The sequence below is a fragment of the Neovison vison genome, chromosome 1 (assembly GCF_020171115.1).
Source record: "Neovison vison isolate M4711 chromosome 1, ASM_NN_V1, whole genome shotgun sequence".
Classification (NCBI taxonomy): Eukaryota; Metazoa; Chordata; class Mammalia; order Carnivora; family Mustelidae; genus Neogale; species Neogale vison.
Genome location: NC_058091.1, coordinates 166,190,204 through 166,212,051, shown reverse-complemented (window position 1 = coordinate 166,212,051; position 21,848 = coordinate 166,190,204). Strand labels below are relative to the sequence as shown.

Here is a 21,848-nt window from a genome sequence, read left to right as displayed (position 1 = left end):
AATCAAAATCTTCCAACTATCTTAATGTTAATACCTTGTTATAGGGAAAAACAGCCTTAACCTGACAATGGCAAGGCCTCTGTATTTTGTATGTCCTCTTTATCCTGTGAATGTTCTTTTAAACTCTCCCTTTTTCTTATGTTCCCCAACCCCATAGTATATAATCAGCCACCCCTCACAACACCCCCCCCCCCCGCCGACAGCAGCTCTTTCTGCCCATAGGTCCTATCCCCATGCTTTAATAAATCACCATTTTGCACCAAAGACTTCTCAGGAATTCTTTCTTGGTCTTGGGCTCTGGACTCCACCCCACTGAACCTCACCTGTATTCCAAAACCGCAACAATAGTATGGTCTACCCTGAAAGTAAGTTTAAAACTCTTGAGAAAAGTATTACAGTTGGTAACACAGCTACTTCTTTTAACTGGTATTTCTGTAGCTAGACTATGTAATTTTAGAAACTATAAGATTAAGAATGACAGTAATATTATGATAATTTCAAATCTGTGGCAGAATTTCTAGAATAAAATTGTACAAATCAATTGAAAGATGTTAGGAAAAAATAGTAATGTTATAGGACTTCTTCATCAGTCCCCTTATTTGATGGTCACACTACTTCAAAGAATGAAGAAGTAGACCAGGCAGAGTGGTGGGCAGCAAAGCAATGTTCGTTGAGTAATAGCAAAGTGACAATACAAGCCTCCCAAGGAGGGAGGGACCTGAGAGAATTGCCACCAGAGTTTCTAAATCTAGGGGTTTTTATGGGCTTGTTGATAGGCTTTGTTTTAATCTGATTAACTCTCCCTATGCCTGTGTCCAGTCAGGTTTTTGTCACTTATCTATCATAAGGGAAAGAATGAAGGGCTCCTTTCAGAGTGGTGCAAAATCCTTTTAAGGGTGGTTTCCTCTTAGAACCTGTTTGCCTGTCTTCCAACTACCCTTCATCAGTAGCAGTGTATAGGACATTTATAAATCAGAATACTCAATATCATAAAGTGTCAAGTATCAACCATATTTAACATTTAATGCAACTTTCCACAAAGTCTAAACCACTTTGTTACACTGATTTTGAAAATTTGTGTGCAAATTTTATTTTTTAGATTAGAGAAAAATGAAAAGGCAAGAAACATGAACATGAAAACAAGGCAGTATAAAAAGAGAATGTTGTACTGAGCATTGGGTGTTATATGGAAGTGTTGAATCACTAAATTTTACACCTGAAACTAATATTATACTGTATGTTAACTACCTGGAGTTCAGGTAAAAACTTTTAAAAATAAAAAATAAATTTAAACAATGTTTAAATAAATGAAAAGATCAGTGGAAAAAGTGAAAGAAAATGAATGAGAAGAAACTAAAATCAAGAGACAATGTTTAATCAAGGTGGAAAGGTAAAGAGAAACAGTAAATGGAAGGTAAAAGTAGAACAAGAAAAAACAAGAGAACAAGGGTAGTGGCCATATCAATAGGGAAGTCAGTAAAAGAAAACAAGGGAGGGAGAGAAAAAAGCACAAGTGGAGGTAGGCAAGATAACAAAAATTGTGCAAATAACAAAGGCCCAGAGAAAGGACTATGCAAAAAATGAAGCCTAACAAGAAACAGAAAAAAAAAATTAGGATGTTTATCAGAATAATTAAAAAAATATGAGATGGGGGATTTTAGGAAAGCAAAGAAAAAGAACAACATGCCAGAGTATTTCGTTTCTGAGTAAGAATTTGCTCTGAGAACAATTTAGATAGGGTTGTGGAGACCCATTGAACTCCTCAAATTAATATGATGATTATTCTAAAGTAAACACATATTTGAGAGTCCTCAGATACAGAAGTCTTTTAAGAGCTTTCCCTATCTCTTTAAAGGCAGGAATGTCTGAGAATGAAACTACTATAAATGTCCTCTCTTCTCTGAGGGTATTAGATTGCCATGAGAAAGACAAAAAGTAATATTGCATCTGCATAAAAATGATTATCACAAACCTTCTTATATTCTGTTTGTTTTCCTTTGAACCCACTTATTCTACCATAGAAGGCTCTTCTCCCCTCCATCTCTTCCCTTTCTGAAGTTGGCGATATAAACTCCTAATTTTAGTCATTTATGAGCTACTTCTTTTATGAATTCCCATATGCAATTGAATAAAATTTTTTTTTCTCTTGTTCATCTGTCCTTTGTCAGTTTACTTTGCAGGCTCCAAACCCAACATAAGAGGGGTCTAGGAAAAGGATTTCTTCCTTAGTAGGATCAGTAAGAAATCTTAAAGGTCAAGAAGGATATAAATTCAGATAATTTAAACATTATAAAGTACTCACAAGTGAGAGAAATATCATGAATAAACAATGGAAGACAGAGAAATGACCTCAAAAACAAACAAAAAGAGAGAGAGAGAGAAAATAAAGGAGAAGTTTTAACCATAAATGGAAAGAAATGGGGAAATGAATTAAAAGTCAAAGATTAGGGCGCCTGGGTGGCTCAGTGGGTTAAGCCACTGCCTTCGGCTCAGGTCATGATCTCAGGGTCCTGGGATCGAGTCCCATATCGGGCTCTCTGCTCAGCAGGGAGCCTGCTTCCCTTCCTCTCTCTCTCTGCCTGCCTCGCTGCCTACTTGTGATATCTCTCTCTCTCTCTCTCTCTCTCTCTCTGTCAAATAAATAAATAAATAAATCTTTAAAAAAAAAAGTCAAAGATTAAAGAACATCTGGGTGGCTCATTTGGTTAAGTGTCAGACTTGACCTCAGCTCAGGTCATGATCTTAGGGTTTTGAGATCAAGCCCTGTGTTAGGCTCCATGCCAGATGTGGAGCCTGCTTAAGATTTTCTCTTTCTCTCTCCCTTCGCTCTCCTCTCCCTCATGTGTGCTTTCTTTAACTCCCCCCCAAACCCCCCCAAAACTAAAAAAACCAAATAGTCAATCAACACACAGGGTTATGAGTTTTGAGGAAAAGAAGAGGTAAGAAGAGAAGAGGGTATGATAGAAAGAGAGAGGAAGGAATGCAGACAGGAACAGTAGACACAAAAGATGGGAGGACGTAAACTGAAGTAACAAGGAGAGAAAAGAGAGAAAATGAATAAATACAACACAAATGTATACTAACCTACATAAATAAGATGATAGGAGGAAGCCTCAATGGAAATGCGTCTTAAAAAAACACAGGTGTTTGTTTCAAGTTGCTTTATGAATCTGAATTTTACAGAAAAAGATATGTGAGATTTGGCCAGAAGTAATGTTGCTGCAGTAAAAATCCTTGATTTACAAACATCTTCAATATTGTCTGTCATGTAATACTGGTTTATACAATTATTTTTAATGACCTCTTAATTAGATCTTCCTAAAGAGATTCAGAAGAATTGGGCATAAGAGGGCAATATACAGGTCATAATCAGAGTGAAAAAATTTAGTTTGAATGTTAGAAAATTTTGGGTTTTAGGATATTAGCATATATATCAGAGTAGACAGAATGTGCATGAATGATCATTCATACCCTTACTGAAATAGTAATAATGCATGAAGTGTCTTATGGAAAATGGAAAAAAAATGTAGAAAACTATGTTGAAGAATGTAAAGAAATGTTAGAAAGAAAAAAATATATACATTTAAGATAATAGAAAAGAGTGGAAAAAGGAAGAAATGATGTATTAAAAATAGAGGGAAAGAGGAAAAGCAGGGAATAAGTCCAGAGGAAATTAAAAATAGAATTGCAAAAACAATAAGTTAAGGGCTGAGAAATGAACACTTTTGAGAACAATCATGACAGATGGAAGATGGTAAAGATATAAATAATCAGAAAAATATCAATTAATTAAGAAAAATATTAACATACAAGTGTGAAGATTATAAGAGGAAGAATAAATAATTTTTATCACACCACTGAGAATTATGGAACGAGAGCAATGAAAGGAGAAAACAGCAGAACAGAAAGACTAACAGGAAAAGATGAGAGAAATGGAAGAGAAAAGAAATGATAAGGGGAAATGCTAAGAAGTGTGGGAGTAAGAACATGGAGAGAGAAGACTTATTGTTAAGGACAGACAAAATATTTAGCATAAGAAGAATCTGAAACAAAAAAAGAATTGAAGAAGCAAATTCTTGCAAAAATGGCCAGGTCTCTCCCTTCATGCAATAACTACAGACAGGCAGGGGACTTACTTCCTCTGAGCTCTTCGGTAGTGCAGGGGACATCTCTGGTGGGCTGTAGCTGGGTGCAGGTGCCTGGGTCCAGGGGTATAGGAGGACTAGCTTGTTCAATCCCCAAGGACTGGAAATTACTTTGCACACAGTGAACTAGAGAGTTCTATAAGACTAGAGGAGGAAGTAAACTTAGAATGTTTATTGTTTTCAGTTACCAGGAAACATAGATTTTACTGCTACAAATCAGCCATTCAGAGAGTAATTTCTTTCCTCTGAGACTTCAATATTGATCCATAATTTATGTTGGAGCATCCAAGCCTCCATTGATTTAATTAAAAAGTAATATAAATGCTGGGATCTGGGACTAATAAACCAACTGAATTTTTAGTTGAAAACCTAATACATAGTAAGAGCTCTAATTAACATAAGTATATAATTTAAGCTATGGTTTAAAGCTATGGCTTTTATTGTTTCTTGTGGAATTTGTACAGTTGTTAAAACCTTCCATCTTGCAGACCAAAAAATAAATGAACCTGAAATTTATGTAGTGCCTGGTCCAATAAGATAAGTGCTGACCTCGAATTTTTTTTTTTGTACAAGAATATTAACAGAATCAGTGGGTTGGTATTTTGGAAGTGAGCTTAAATGAGTTTGATCTTATGTTAATGCTATGATTTGTGGGAAGGTAGAGTTTCTTTCCCATGAATACCCTACTTTAGTACCCCCTTCCTTAGTAGCACATGCATCCAAACCCAACTTCAGACCTAAAGATACATCTCTTATCTTAGTTGATCATTCACAACTATTTACCAAGTGTACAGGTTTCAGTATCAAAAGTTTTAAAAGTTATTGGTGGCAGAAGACATGAATAGATATTTCTCCAAAAAATCCAGATGGTCAGCAGACACATGAAGATGTTCAAATCACATCATCAGGGAAATACAAATCAACACTACTACGAGATATCATCTCATGCCTGTCAGAATGACTAAAATTAACAACACAAGAATTAACAGGAGTTGGCAAGTATGTGGAGAAAAAGGAACACTTGTGCCCTGTTGGTGGGAATGCAAACTGGGGCAGCCACTCTGGAAAACAGTATGGAGGTTCCTCGAACAGTTAAAAATGGGGCTACTCAAGGCTCCAGCAATTTCACTACTAGGGATTTACCCAGAAGATACAGAATTACAGATTCAAAGGGGTACATGCACTGTTATCATCAATAGCCAAATTATGGAAGCAGCCCATGTGTCCACCAACTGATGAATGGATAAAGAAGTGGTGTGTGTATATATACACAATGGAGTATTACTCAGCCATAAGAAAGAATAGAATCTTGCCATTTGCAATGACATGGATGGAGCTAGAGGATATAATCCTAAGTGAAATGAATCAGTCAGAGAAGACAAATGCCGTATGATTTCACTCATACGTGGAATTTGAGAAACAGAACAAACTAGCAAAGGGAAAAAGAGAAAGGAAGGCATACAATTAACAGAACTTTAACTATAGAGAACAAACTAATGGCTATCAGAAGGGTGGTGGGTTGGGGCATGGGTTAAATAGGCAGTGGGGATTAGGGAATATGCTTGTTGTGATGAGCACAGTGTGATGTATGGAAGCATTACATTACTATATTGTATGCCTTAAGCTAATAGAACACTGCATGTTAACTAACTGGAATTGACATAAAAACTTAAAAAAATAATGACAAAATAACAGAGCCAAAATATATATATAGAAATAAAGTTCAGAATTATACACAGAATTTAAAATCTCTATAAATATGAAGTGTTGGGGCACCTGGGTGGCTCAGTGGGTTAAGCCGCTGCCTTCGGCTCAGGTCATGATCTCAGGGTCCTGGGATCAAGTCCTGCATCAGGCTCTCTGCTCAGCTGTGAGCCTGCTTCCCTCTCTCTCTCTCTGCCTGCCTCTCTGCCTACTTATGATCTCTCTCTGTCAAATAAATAGATAAAATCTTAAAAAAATATGAAGTGTTATTTTTAATGCATAAGTATTCTCCTTCAGGGAAGCTGTTTTTGAGAATTACAGTAATATTTTTACAAACAAGGCATGTTTATCTTGACCTTAGTGTTCCTTTGAAGTTATTTTAACAATTCTTGACATTTGCTTCTAGAACTAATTCTTCATTTCCTGAATATTGTTAGAGCATCTGCACAACTTACTGCTGAGGGTGATCATACCTCTTGGAGTCATCTAGAAATTCTCTTATTTCCATCAAGCTTACAAATCATTTTGGCTCCCTTTTTAGCTCTGCAGAAGTCTATCCATAGTGTAAGAGGCCAGTGAATATAATAGTTTCAAATGATACTATTTTGGAAAGTTCTTCATTCTCAAATAGGGACTGGTTTATTGGGAACACTTTGTTGCTTGTGTTACTCATCAGTACCTTTTTATTCCAGCCCCATGCAAAGAAGCTTATAGATTTGATATTCACCCATTTAACTTTAGCTAATAACAATTATTTTCAGTGGGATTCCAAAAATACTAAATGTCTTTGGAGTAAGAAATTTTCTAGATGACATTGGTTGTAAGACAGTGCTATACATGTACAGAGTCACTCAGGGTCTTTCCCTCTGCACCACGTCTTTTCTCAGTATTTTTCAGGTCATAATATCACTTCCAAAACCACTGATAGACATGGCTTAAACTCAGACTGTTCACATACATTTTCCCATCTTTCTTTTCTTTCCAAATTACACATCAGATCTACATCTATTCATCATAAGTGCTGTGGCCCCCTTCAACACCACTGAAGTTGCACAAGTGTATTATCTGACACACTGTAGCAGAAGGGAACCCAATAAACTTCACAAGGCTACTTTTGTAGGGGGCATTGTTTTATGAAATTTCCTGTGTGTTCCTCATGATCTGGACCAATGTGTACATGGTAACAGTCCACCAGACCAGCCTTTGCACAAACCCCTTTCCTGGAACTAAGGCCACCCACAGGATCCTGGCATTTGTGAAGTGCTTTAGTTTTTTGTTTTTGTTTTTACTCAGCCAATAGCTACCTTACCATTTACAGAAGTTATAGACATAATACACAAGGGCTTTTTCTCTGTTCTTGTTATCTAGCAATCTGTCCTCTTCTACTGATGAAAAATAACAGATGATCCTTCTTAAACTGTGCCTTTGCAAAGATGAGAAGGTCCTTTCTATATTTCCTTCAGAAGTTTGAACACTCTCACTCACACATTTCTCTGACACAAAGGACATGTGATCATAATTTCCCACACCACAATTTTAATGAGGTAAAATTCTAATAAGGCATTAATAAATTTTACTTTGGACATTTCATCAAACCATCCAGCTTCATGAACATACAAAATAAATGACCAGATACATGGAATAAAACCTGTTTGAGGGTTGCCTGGGTGGCTCTGTAGGTTGAGTGTCTGACTCGTAATTTTGGCTAGGGATTGAACCCCACATTGGGCTCTGAGCTAAGTGAGGAGTTTGCATTAGATTCTTTCTCCATCTGCCCCTCCCCTCCATCTGCTCATGCCCTTTATCTCTCTCTCAATCAAGTAAATAAATCTTTACAAAAATGTTTGAGATTGCTGCACATGGATGGGGCTGTCTTTGACCCTTCCTAAAATAATTGTCAGAAATTTATGCTTGTGATTATTTGGATGCCTTTTTTAAAAAAGAGATCTTCTCTAATGTGAAATATCTATCAGAAAAATGACAGCAACTACACTTGCTGATTATGCTAAATTATCTTTATCAGTCAAAATCTTTTATATTTACACAGGAATATACTTTAGATACAAACAATACTTGAGTTTATTATATAGTTTTGATTATACCTGATTTAATTGTGGATCATGATGTAAGTGTGAATATAACCATGTTTCCTTCACACAGTGAATACAGATCAAGATTCCCCAAAATACAAATGTATTATACATTCTCAAATACTTTATGAAACCCACGTGTTGCTTTTTATGTATGCCACTTTGGATTTATTTACCTCACTAGAAGTGTTTCAATTTTCACTCCATTTATATAGTCATTTTTCTAACAATAGCAGAAATTTATATCTGTGTAGTTTTGTACTTCTATTAAAATATTTAACAATTTCCATGTTGGAATGCCTGGGTGGTTCAGTCAGTTAGCATTTGTCTTTAACTCAGGTCATACCAGGTCGGGTGCTGTGATGGAGTCCCACCTCAGGATCCTTGCTCAGTGGGGAGTCTGCTTCTCCCTATTCCTGCTCTCCCTGTTTGTGTTCTCTCTCTCTCCCCCTCTGACAAGTAAATAAATAAATAAAATCTTTAAAAAAATCCCATGTATCACAGTATGATATATTAGAAAACCTAAATTTTTTTCTTGAAGACATTAAAATCCCAATAATTATAAACAAATGATGTATTATACGTTGACTAATTGAATTTAAATAAAAAATTAAAAAGAACTATTACAAACAGTAAAAATATATACACAGTTTAATTAATTAATTAATTAATTAATTAATGTTAGTCACCATACAGCACATCATTAGTTTTTGATGTAGTGTTCCAAGATTCATTGTTTGCATATAACACTCAGTGCTCCACGCAATACATGCCCTACTTAATGCCCATCAGCAGGCTCACCCATCCGCTCACTCCCCTCGCCTCAGTGTGTTTCTTGGTGTCCATTAGCCTCTCATTGTTTGTCTCCCACTCTGATTCCCCCAACTATGCCTTTTCCTAACGTCCTCCATGTTATTCCTTATGTTCCACAAGTAAGTGAAACCATTTGATAATTGACTCTCTCTGTTTGACTGATTTCACTCAGCATAACATCCTGCAGTCCTATCTATGTTGATACAAAAGTTGGGTATTCATCCTTTGTGATAGAGCTGTAATACTCCATAGTATATATGGACCATATCTTCTTTATCCATTCATCTGTTGAAGGGCATCTTGGCTCTTTCCATAGTTTGGCAATTGTAGCCATTGCTGCTATGAACATTGAGGTACATATGGCCCTTCTTTTCACTACATCTTTATCTTTGGGGTAAATACCTAGTAGTGCAATTGCAGGGTCATAGGGTAGTTCTATTTTCAAATTTTTGAGGAAACTTCACACTGTTTTCCGAAGAGGCTGTACCAACTGGCATTCCCACCAAGACTGTAAGAGTGTTCCCCTTTCTCTACATCCAACACTTGTTGCTTTTTGCCTTGTTAATTTTTCCAACAGGTGTAAGGTGATATCTCAGTGTGACTTTGATTTGAATTTCCCTGATGGCTAGTGATGATGAACATTTTTTCCTGTACCTGTTAGCCATTTGTATGTCTTCTTTGGAGAAGTGTCTGTTTATGTCTTCTGCCTACTTTTTGACTTGATTATTTTTTTTTTGGGTGTTGAGTTTGAGAAGTTCTTTATAGATCCTGGATACCAACCCTTTATCTGTCATTTGCAAATATCTTCTCCCACTTCATGCATTGCCTTTGTTTTATTGACTGTTACCTTTGCTGTGCAGAAGCTTTTTATGTTGATGAAGCCCCAAAAGTTCATTTTTGCTTTTGTTTCCCTTGCCTTTGTGGCTGATGTCGAAGAGGTTACTGCCTATGTTCTCCTCTAGGATATTGATGGATTCCTGTCTCACATTGAGGTATTTCATCCATTTAGAGTTTACTTTTGTGTATGGTGTAAGAGAATGATTGAGTTTCATTCTTCTATACATAGCTGCCTAATTTTCCCAGCACCATTTATTGAAGAGACTGTTTTTTTTTTTTTTCCCACTGGATATTTTTTCTTGCTTTGTTGAAGGTTATTTGACCATAGAATTGTGGGTCCATATCTGGGCTCTCTCTTCTGTTTCATTGGTCTATGTATCTGTTTTTGTGCCAGTACCAAAACATCATCATGTTTTGTAATATAGTGTGAAATCAAGAAAAAGGATGGCCCCAGCATTGTTTTTCTTTTTCAACCTTGTCTTGGTGATTTGGGATCGTTCCTGGTTCCATACAAATTTTAAGATTCTTTGTTCCAGCACCTTGAAAAATGCCATTGGTATTTTGATTAGGATGGCATTAAAAGTATAGATTGCTCTGGGCAGCAAAGACATTTTAACAATCTTTACTCTTCTGATCCATGAGCATGGAAAAATTTTTCATCTTTTTGTGTCTTCTTCAGTTTCTTTCATGAGTGTTTTGTAGTTCCTAGGGTATAGATCCTTTCTCTCTTTGGTTAGGTTTATTCCAAGGTATCTTACGGTTTTTGGTGCTATTGCAAATGGAATCAATTCTCTAATTTCTCTTTCTACAGTTTCACTGTCAATGTATAAGAAAGTAACTGATTTCTGTGCATTGCTTTTTTATCCTGCCACATTACTGAATTGATGTGTGAGTTCTAGTAATTTGGGGTTTTCCACAGAAAGTATCATGTCATCTGAAGAAAGAGTTTGACTATTTCTTTGCCAATTTGAATACTTTTAATTTCTTTTTGTTGTCTGATTGCTGTTGCTAGGACTTCTAACACTATGTTGAACAACAGTGGTGTGGTGGGCATCCTTTGTCGTGTTCCTGATTTTATTGGAAAGGCTCTCAGCTTTTCCCCATTGAGAATGATATTCACTGTGGGATTTTCATAGGTGGCTTTTATGATATTGAGGTATGTTCCCTCTATGCCTATACTCTGGAGGGTTTTAATCATGAAAGGATGCTATATTTTGTCAAATGTTTTTCTGCATCAATTCAGAGGACCACGTGGTTCTGTCTTTGTTTATTAATGTGTTCTATCACATTGATTGATTTGTGAATGTTGAACTACACTTGCATTGCCAGGACAAATCCCACCTGATTGTGGTGGATAATTCTTTTAATATCCTGTTGGATTCTGTTAGCTAAGATCTTGTTGAGAATCTTGGCATCCATATTCATCAGGGATACTGATCTGAAACTCTCATTTTTGGTGGGGTCTTTGCCTGGTTTGAAGATCAAAGTAGTGCTGGACTCATATAAGGAGTCTGGAAGTTTTCCCTCTGTTTCTAATTTTTGAAACAGCTTCAGGAGAATAGGTATTATTTCTTCTTTGAATTTTTGGTGGAGTTCCCCAGGGAATCCATCAGGTCCTGGACTCTTGTTTTTTGGGAGGTTTTTAATCACTGCTTCAATCTCATTCCTAGTTATTGGCCTATTTAGGTTATCAATTTCTTCCTTTTTTAGTCTTGGAAGTTTGTAGGCTTCTAGAAATGTATCCATTTCTTCTAGGTTTCTTAACTTATTGGCATATAGCTGTTGATATTAATTTCTGATGATTGTTTCTATTTTATTGGTGTTAGTTGTGATCTCTCCCCTTTCCTTCATAATTTTATTAATTTGAGTCCTTTCTCTATCCTTTTGGATAAATTTGCCTGGTAGTTTATCGATCTTATTAATTCTTTCAAAGAACCAGCATCTAGTTTTGTTGATGTCTTCTACTGTATTTCTGGTTTCTAATTCATTAATGTCTGCCCTAATATTTATTATTTCCCTTCTCATGCAGCGGTTAGGCTTAAGTTGTTGGTTCCCCAGTTCTTCAAGATATAAAGAGAGTTTGCATATTCAGGATTTTTCCATTTTTTCGAGTGAGGCTTGGATGACTATGTATTTACATGTTAGGACTTCCTTTGCCGTAACCTATGTGTTTTCATTCCCATTGGTTTCCACAGTTTGTTTAAGTTCTTCTTTGATTTCCTGGTTGAACCAAATATTCTTGGGCAGGATTGTCTTTAACTTCTAAGTATTTGAATTTCTTCCAAACTTTTTCTTGTGACTGAGTTCCAGTCAAAGCATTGTGGCCTGAGAATATGTAGAGAATAATTTCAGTCTTTTGATATTGGTTAATACCTGATTTGTGACCCAGTATGTGTTCTATTCTAGAGAAAGTTCCAGGGGGGCTTGAGAAGAATGAGTATTTTGTTGTTTTAAGGTGGAATGTTCTGTACATATCTATGAAGTCTATCTGGTTCAGTGTGTCATTCAAAGCTCTCGTTCCTTTGTTGATTTTCTGCAGAGATGATCTGTCCATTGCTGAGAGTGGAGTGCTAAGGTCTCCTACTAATGTATAATTAATTATTAATTTATTAATGTATCATTATCAATATGCTTCTTTATTTTAGTTAACGGTCGGCATATGTGATTGACTGCTCCCATGCTGGGGGCATAAATATTTACTATTATTAGATATTTTGGTGAATAGACCCTTTAAGAATGATGCAATGTCCTTTTGTATCTCTGACTACAGCCTTTGGCTTAAAATCTTATCTGTCTGATATAAGAATCACTACGCCAGCTTTCTTTTGGGGCTTGTTGGAATGAAAGATGGTTCTCCATCCCTTCACTTTCAGTCTGGTTGTATCTTTAGGTTCAAAATACATCTCTTGTAGACAGCATATGGGTGGGTCCTGTCTTATTATCCAATCTGCAACCCTGTGCCATTTTATGGGAGCATTTAGGCCATTCACATTGAGAATGGCTATTGAAAGATATTTTTATTATCATCATGTTGCCTGTGAGGACATTGTTTTTGTAGATTGTCTCTGTAAATTTCTGTTCTATATCACTCTTGGGGGGGTCTTTCTTCTTTTATAGAACCTCCCTTGATATTTATTGTAGTGCCAGCTTGGTGGTCACAGAATCTTTTAGTCTTTACCAGTCTAGGAAACTCTTTATCTCTCCATCCTTTCTAAATGTCAGCCCTGCAGAGAAAATACTCTTGGCTGCATGTTCCTCTTATTTAGTATCCTGAGTATTTATTGTCAGCCCTTTCTGGCTTGCCAGGTTTCTGTGGACAGGTCTGACGTTATTCTGGTGTTCCTCCTTCTGTATTTTAGGAATCTCTTCCCCCTAGATGCCCTTAAGATAATTTCTCTGAGTTTACAATTTGCAAATTTCATAATCACATGTCTGGAGGTCTTTCTGTCCTTGTTGATCTTGGGGGGGGGGTGTCTTCTCTGTCTCTAGGACATGAATACTTGTTCCATTCCCCAGATTAGGGAAAGTCTCACCTAGGATTTGCTCAACTTTATCTTCTAGACCTCTCTCTCTCTCTCTCTCTCTTCACACTCTCAGGGGTCCCAATAAGTCTGACATTGGAACATTTCATGGTGTCATTTATTTCTCTAATTCTGTGTTATATATATAATTATATTTTATATGTATATATTATTATATACATATATGTATGTATATGTATTTAAATTTATATATACTTATATTTATATGTATATTTATTTATATATTTATATGTATTTATATGTATATTATTATATACATGTATGTATATAATATATGTATATGTATATTTTTATATACAAATTTTATAGATTTGTATATATAAAATTATATATATATTTTAAATATATATTTATATATAAATATATACATATATTATATACATACATGTATATAATAATATACACACATAAAATATAATTATATATAACACAGAATTAGAGAAATAAATGACACCATGAAATTATATATATAATATATATTATATATAATACATATATATGTATATACATATATAATTGTATTTTATATGTATATAATAATATACACATAAAATATAATTATATATATAAAACAGAAAGAAACAAATGAAACAATGAAATTATATATTATATATATTATATATATAATACATATATAGAGAGAAAGAGAGAGAGAGAGGTAGTATTGAATAGGGAGAAAAGACTACATTGAAGTACATATCTATATATATCTATATATCTATATCTATATGTATCTAAAAGAAAAAAGTATATGTATGAAAAAAGTTCAAGTTAAAAAGTTAATTTGGAATATGCTGTATTAAACATCTAGTTGAAATGTAAGTAAGTAAAAAAAAAATAAAAGAACAAGAACCATGAGAATGAATTAAAAAAAAAAAGAAAAAAGTTGTATCTAAGAAATATACAGGCTCTGAGGCAATACCAGGAACTTAGTATATTGATTTCCCTTGATGCTGGGCTTTTACAGTTTTATGGGGACCCTGGGGTTGATGTCCTCTTGTTTCTTTCGCTTGTCTTCTGAGGGAGTGGCCTGCCTTGTTTTTCAGTCAGTCCTGCTTGGACAGAGTTGTCCTGCCCCTATCAAGGGGCTGAGCTCCATGGAAACCAGTGTGGGGGGCTTCTGCTCTCTGGAGGCTTCCATTCTCTGGCAGCTTTTTGTGCCTTTTTAGAAGGTTAGAGCAATGTAAAATGTGCATACCTGGACCTCTGCCTCAGGGAGAAGCCACAGTCTGCTCCTCTCTGAATGGTCCAGAACACACAGACTCCCCTTTTCTGTAAACTCTGTTGAACACTGCAGCCTTCTACAGGGGGTGCACACCCCAACCATTGTCTCTGTGGTTGCCCAAGTCTCCTGCTTGTTTCTGTGCCTCTGTGCCACCAAAGCCATGAGTGATACTGGTCTGGGCAAGCCCAGTCCCATGGCTGCCATTTCTGGGACCACTGACTCAAGTCCATGCCAGGTGTGCTCAGCCCTGGTGATGGTGGAGGCAGTGGAGGTGGTCATAGCAGCCACCAGCCCTAGGGACCGCCAACTGTAGCCCACACTGGGTGCACTCAGGTGTGGAAAGGTCCCAGATGTGGTCACCTGGGACCTTGGGCTTGGGTCCACACCTGTGGCTGCCGGTCCCAGAAACTATCCCTTAAGTCCCTTTCTTTTGTTTGAGTGCTATTATCAGTCCCTTCCTGACTCGCAGCCACTGGTCTCCAAGTTACTATTGGTACAGGCACTTTTGCATTGGGGGTATTACATTCCAATGGCTTGCTTCTGATGGCTCCCTCCCCCTTCTGTTTATCCTCTGATATTTGTCCGTAGACTCCCAACTCCTCTGTATCTCTCCACTGATGATCCTCTGCCCTGGTAGAGATCCAGAAGTGTATAACTTTACATCTCAGGCTGATTTCATGGGTGTTCATAGTACCCTGGTAGATATGTAGCTCAATTCAGGGTTGGTCTCCTACTCCTCCACCGTCTTTCCCCTCCTCCCCTCTGTTTGCATTTTTTATTCCATTTCTTTTTCTCTTATCTTGGATCTGGCTTTTTCTTTTTCCTTCTTTTCTTTTCTTTCTTCTTCTGCAGGCTTGACTTGACAAATCAAAGCATACCTACTTAATGATCCAAACACTCCCCACTACAAGCAAGGAGGAACTCTGTAGAGGATGAATCAATGAGAAAAAAAGGAGTCAAAACACAACAGCAGAGTGTGCACGGGTGAAATACTTCCTGACACCAGTGACACCGGAAATAATTCCTGAAGTTCTCTTTTTGTTGTTGTTATTATCACTGTTTTTTCTTTCTTTTCTTTTTTCCCCCTTCCTCTTTCTTTTATGGACACAACAATTAGATAGAGAAATTCACTGCAAAAGAAAGAACGGAAGGTAGTACTCTCTGCCATGGATTTAATCAATATGGATATAAGTAGGATGTCTGAACTAGAATTTAAAGTAAAAATTGTAATTTCAAGCTTGTGGGGCTTGAAAAAAGGGTAGAAGACATTAGAGAGCCCCTTAGTGCAGAAATAAAAGAACTAAAATCTAAACAGGCTGAAATTAAAAATACTATTAGTGAGATGCAATAAAAAATGGAGGCTCTAACATCGAGGATAAATGAGGCAGAATGGCAAGTGAGTGATATAGAAGGCAAAATGATGGAAAATAAAGAAGCCAAGAAGAAAAGAGAAAGACAACTACTGGATCATAAAGCAGACTTTGAGAAATAATTGATTCTTTAAGGGAAAATCATATCTGGATAATATGGATGCCAGAAGATAAAGATGGGAGAGAAGGTTTATTTGGAGATGAGATGAGATGAGAGCATTATAGATGAGAACATTATATTATAGGTGAGAACATCCCTAATCTGGGGATGGAAATAGTCATTCAGATCCAGGAGGCACAGAGAACTCCTCTCAAAATCAATGAAAATAGGTTAACATTCCAACATAAAGTGAAGCTTGCAAATTTCAGAGATAAAGAAAAAATCCTGAAAGAAGCTCAGGATTTAAGACAGGAGGTTTTTAACCTACAATTGTAGAAACATAAGGATGGCAACAGGCCTGTCCACAGAGACCTGGAAGGCCAGAAAAGACTGACATGATATATTCAATGTGTTAAGCGGGAAAAATATGCAGCCAAGAATACTTTATCAAGCAAGGCTCTCAGTCAGAATAGAATGAGAGAAACCAAAAGGAGTTTCCAGGACATAAACCAGAGGAATTTGTGAACATTAAACCAACCCTGCAAGAAATATTAGGGGATCCTTTGAACAAAGAGCCAAAGTAACACAGACCAGAAAGGAACAGAGAAAATCTACAGAAATAATAATTTTACAGGTAATACAATGACATTAACTTCATATCTTTCAATAATTACTCTGAATATAAATGGATTTAGAACTCCAATCAAAGGACATAGGGTATCAGGTTGGATTAAAAAAGGAAGAAAACAAGATCCATTGATATTCTGTCTAGAAGACACTCATTTTAGGCCCAAAGACACCACCAGATTGAAAGTGAGAGGGTGGAGAACCATTTATCATGCTAATGGATATGAAAAGAAACCTGGAGTAGCAATCCTTGAATCAACCCAAATTTTAAACCAGAGATTGTAATACGAGATGAAGAAGGACACTATGTCATGATTAAGGGGCCTATTCAATAAGAAGATCTAACAATTATAAATACTTGTGCCTCTAACTTGGGAGCAGCCAAATATATAAACCAATTAATAACAAAATTAAAGAAACCCATTGATAATACAGTAACACTAGGGGACTTTAACACCCCACTCAAAGCCATGGACAGATCATCTAAGCAGAGAATGTGGAAGCAAGCACTTTGAATGACACATTGGACCAGATGACCTCACAGATATATTCAGAGCATGCCATCCTAAAGCAACAGAATATACATTCTTCTTGAGTGCACGTGGAACGTTCTCCAGATTACATCACATACTGGTCACAAATCAGGTCTCAACCAGTATCAAAAGATAGTGAATATTCCCTGTATATTTTTAGACCACATGCTTTAAAATTAGAACTCTATTGTAAGAGAAAATTTGGAAGGACCACAAATACATGGAGGTTAAATAGAATCCTAATGAAGAATGAATGGGTCAACCAGGATATTAAAGAAGAATTTAAAAAAAATTCATGGAAACTAATGAAATGAAAACACATTGTTCAAAATCTTTGGGATGCAGCCAAAGCAGTCCTAAGAGGGAATTTTAGAGCAATGTAGGCCTTTCTCAAAAAAAAAGAAAAAACAAGAAAAGTCTCAAATTCACAAGCTAACCTTACCCCTAAAGGAGCTGGAGAAAGAACAGCAAATAAGCCTTTGAGTAGGAGAATATAAATAATAAAGATTAGAGCAGAAATAAATGACATAGAAATAAAAAACACAGTAGAACAGATCAACAAAACTAGGAGCTTGTTGATTAAAAGAATTGACAAGATCAATAAACCCTTAATAAGATTTATCAAAAAGAAGAGAAAGGACCCAAATAAATAAAATCATGAGTGAAAGATGAGAGATCACAACCAACATCAAGAAAGACAAACAATTACAAGAGGATATTATGAGCAATTATATGTCAACAAATTAGGCAATATGGAGGAAATGGATGCATTCCCAGAAACATATAAACTACCAAAGCTAAAACAGAAAGAAATAGAACACAAGAACAGACCCATAATCATTAAAGAAATTGAACCAGTATTCAAAAAAACCCCCAACAAATAAGATTGCAGGGCCAGATGGCTTCCCTGCAGATTCTAGCAAACATTTAAAGAAGAATTAACACCTACTTTTCTGAAGTTATAAAAAAAAAAAGAAATGAAAGGAAAACTTCCAAACTCATTTTATGAAGCCAGCATTACTTTGATCCCCAATGACCTCACCAAAAAGGAAAATTACAGGGGCGCCTGAGTGGCTCAGTGGGTTAAGCCTCTGCCTTCAGCTCAGGTCATGGGCCCGGGGTCCTGGGATCGAGCCCCGCATCGGGCTTTCTGTTCAGCAGGGAGCTTGCTTCCTCCTCTCTCTCCGCCTGCTTCCCTGTCCACTTGTGATCTCTGTCTGTCAAATAAATAAATAAAATCTTTAAAAAAAAAAAAGAAAAATTACAGATCAATATCCCTGATGAACATGAGCTTAAAAATTCTTACCAAGATACTAGCTAATAGGATCCAACAGTACATTAAAAGGATTATTCACCAAGACCAAGTAGGATTTATTCCTGGGCTGCAGGAGTGGTTCAGCATCCACAAATCCACAATCAATGTGATACACCATACTAATAAAAGAAAGGACAAGAACTGTATAATCATCTCAACAGATGCAGTAAAAGTTTTTGACAAAATACAGCTTGATTAAAACTCTCTGCAGTGTAGGGATAGAAGGAGCATACCTCAACATCATAAAAGTCATATACAAAAACCCTACAGTTAATATAATCTTCAATGGGGAAAAACAGATTTTTTACCCTAAGGTCCAGAACCTGACTGGGATGTCTACCTCACCACTGCTGTTCAGTCTAGTACTGGAAGTCCTAGCCTCAGTAATCAGACAACAAAAGAAATAAAAGGCATCCATATTGACAAAGAAGTCAAACTCTTACTCTTCACAGAGATCTGATACTCTATGTGTAACACCCAAAATACTCCACCTAAAAATTGGTAGAACAGATACAGGAATTCAGCAAAATGGCAGGATATAAAATCAATGCTCAGAAGTTAGTTTCATTTCTATATACTAACAATGAGACAGAAGAAAGAGAAATTAAGGATTTGATCCCATTTACAATTACACCAAAACCCATAAGATACCTATAGCTAGGAAGAAACCTAACCAAAGAGGTAAAGGATCTGTACTCTGAAAACTGTAGAACATTTATGAAATAAGGAAGGCATGAAGAAATGGAAAAACATCCCATGCTCATGGATTGGAAGAACAAATATTGTTAAAATTTCTATCCTACTCAAAGCAATCGACACATTTAACACAATCCCTATCAAAATACTACCAGCATTTTTCACGGAGCTAGAACAACCAATCCTGAAATTTGTGTGGAACAAGAAAACATCCTGAATGGTCAAGGTAATGTTGAAAGACAGCCAAAGTTGGTAGCATCACAATTCTGGTCTTCAAATTGTATTACAAAGCTGCAATCATGAAGATAGTAGTACTGGCACAAAAACAGACAGAAAAATGGAATAAAATAAAGAACCCAGAAATGGACCTCAACTCTATGGCCAACTAGTCTTTGACAGAGCAGGAAAGAATGTCCAATGGGAAAAACTGTGTTCCACAAAAGGTATTGCAGAGGAAAGAAACTAACCACTCTCTTATACCACACATAAAAATAAACTCAAAATGGATGAAAGACCTAAATGTGAGATTGGAATCCATCAATATCCTAGAGGAGAACACAGGCAACAATCTCTTTGACCTGGGCCACAGCAACTTCTTGTTAGCCACATCTCCAAAGGCAAGGGAAACAAAAGCAAAAATGAACTATTGGGACTTCATCAAGATAAAAACTTTTGCACAGGAAAGAAATAGTCAACAAAACTTAAAGTTAAAAAGTTAAAAACAAAGGTACTCTCTGACTCAGCAATTCAGGTAGGTATGAGGTATTTATCCAAAGGATACAAATATAGTGATTTGATGGGGGCAAAAGCACCCCAATGTTTATATCAGTAATATTCATAAGAGCCAACTATTGGAAAAGCCCAGATGTCCATCAATGGATGAATGGATAAAGAATATGTAATGGAATATTACTCAGCCATCAAAAAGAATGAAATCTTGCTGTTGCAAGGACTTGGATGGAACAAGAGTATTATTCTACACAAAATAAGTCGGTTAAAAAAAGAAAAATATAATTTCACTCATATGTGGAATTTAAGAAACAAAAGAAATGAGCATAAGGGAAGTGAAGGAAAAGCAAAATAAGATGAAAATGGATGGAACAGAAGTGGTTTGGGGGGAAGGGATAATTGTATGGTGGATTTTAAGGAGGGCACTTGATGTAATGAATGGTGGGTGTTATGTGCAACAGATGAACTACTAAATTTTACCTCTGAAACTAATAAAAATATATTTAAAAATAAAAAATGACAAGTGTTGGTGAGGATGTGGATGAAGAGAAAAATCATGCACTCTTGCAGGAATATGAATTGTTGCAACCACTTTGGAATGCTATATGGAATTTCGTCAAAAGATCAAAAACAGAAATACCAAATAATCTAGTCATTTTACTACTGTGCATTTACCCAAGGAAAACAAAAACACTAATTCAAAAAGATGTCTGCACCTCTATGTTTATTGCAGCATTATTTACAAAAATCAAGATAATGGAAGCAATCCAAGTGTGCATTGATAGACCAATAGATACAGAAGATGTAGTATATAAATATATACAAAGGAATTTATTCAGTTTAAGAAATGAGTGCTTTCCATTTGCCACAACATAGATGGCAGAAGATATTATATATATTATATATTAGAAGATATTATATTAAGTGAAATAAGTGAAAAAGAAAAAGAGAAATACCATATAATTTTAATTGTATGTGGAGTCTAAACAAACAAACAATGAGAAAACAAACTGTTAAATATAGAGAACAAACTGGTGGTTGCCAAAGGGGAGTTGAGTGGAGGGAAAGATAAAATAGATAAAGAAAATTAAGAGGTACAAACGTCCAGTTATAAAGTAAATAATTCAAAGAGATGAATAGTACCACATGGGGAATGTAGTCAATAAGATTGTAACAATGTTGAACGGTGACAGATGGTGACTGTACTTACTGTGGGGAGATTTGAGTAATGTATAGAGAGTTGTTGAATCAATGTTGTGCACCTAAAACTAAGATAATGTTTTATGTTAATTACTTTTAAATAAAAAAATGTGTTGTTGGGGGATAAACTCCAGGTTGGAGGAAGGAGTTGCTATTAGCAGATGTTCACCAGTGTTCACTAGGATGATGGCAGGTCTTAGTTCTTTTTTTTTTTTTTTTTTATAGTTTTATTATTATTTTTTTTTCCCAATTTATTTATTTTCAGAAAAACAGTATTCGTTATTTTTTCACCACACCCAGTGCTCCATGCAAGCTGTGCCCTCTATAATACCCACCACCTGGTACCCCAACCTCCCACCCCCCCGCCACTTCAAACCCCTCAGACTGTTTTTCAGAGTCCATAGTCTCTCATGGTTCACCTCCCCTTCCAATTTACCCAAATTCCCTACTACTCTCTAACGCCCCTTGTCTTCCATGCTATTGGTAGTTCTTTTTCTTCTTTTTTAAAATTACACCTTCATTCAGCTATAGTTTGAATACTGAAGGTATTATGTCTTTCTTTCTTTCTTTCTTTTCTTTTTTTTTTTTAGATGGAGAGAGAGCATATTTTTTTAGGGGGAAAGAGAGGGAGGGAGAGCAGTGTCTGCAAGCAGGGGAAGGAAGGAGGGGAAAATGGAGAGGGACAGGCTCTTCAGCAGGCTCAAGGCTAAACACAATGCTCCATGCCAGGCTTGAGATCATGATCCTGAGATCATGATCTGAGCAGAAATCAGTCAAAAGCTTAACCAACTCAGTCACCCAGGTACCCCTCACAAAGGTATTATTTCTTGATTTATTTGTTTCTGAAACAGATATTTGCTTGGAAAGACATTAATAAAAATATTTTTAACAGGAGGAGCTTTGAGTGTGCTCATCTAGAACA

At 36.1% G+C, this 21,848-nt stretch overlaps 1 pseudogene; it reads left to right on the top strand.

Moving 5' to 3' along the window:
* The first annotated feature begins 2,916 nt into the window (after positions 1-2,916).
* Positions 2,917-14,669, top strand: LOC122916854 (annotated as a pseudogene).
* Positions 14,670-21,848: the final 7,179 nt, after the last annotated feature.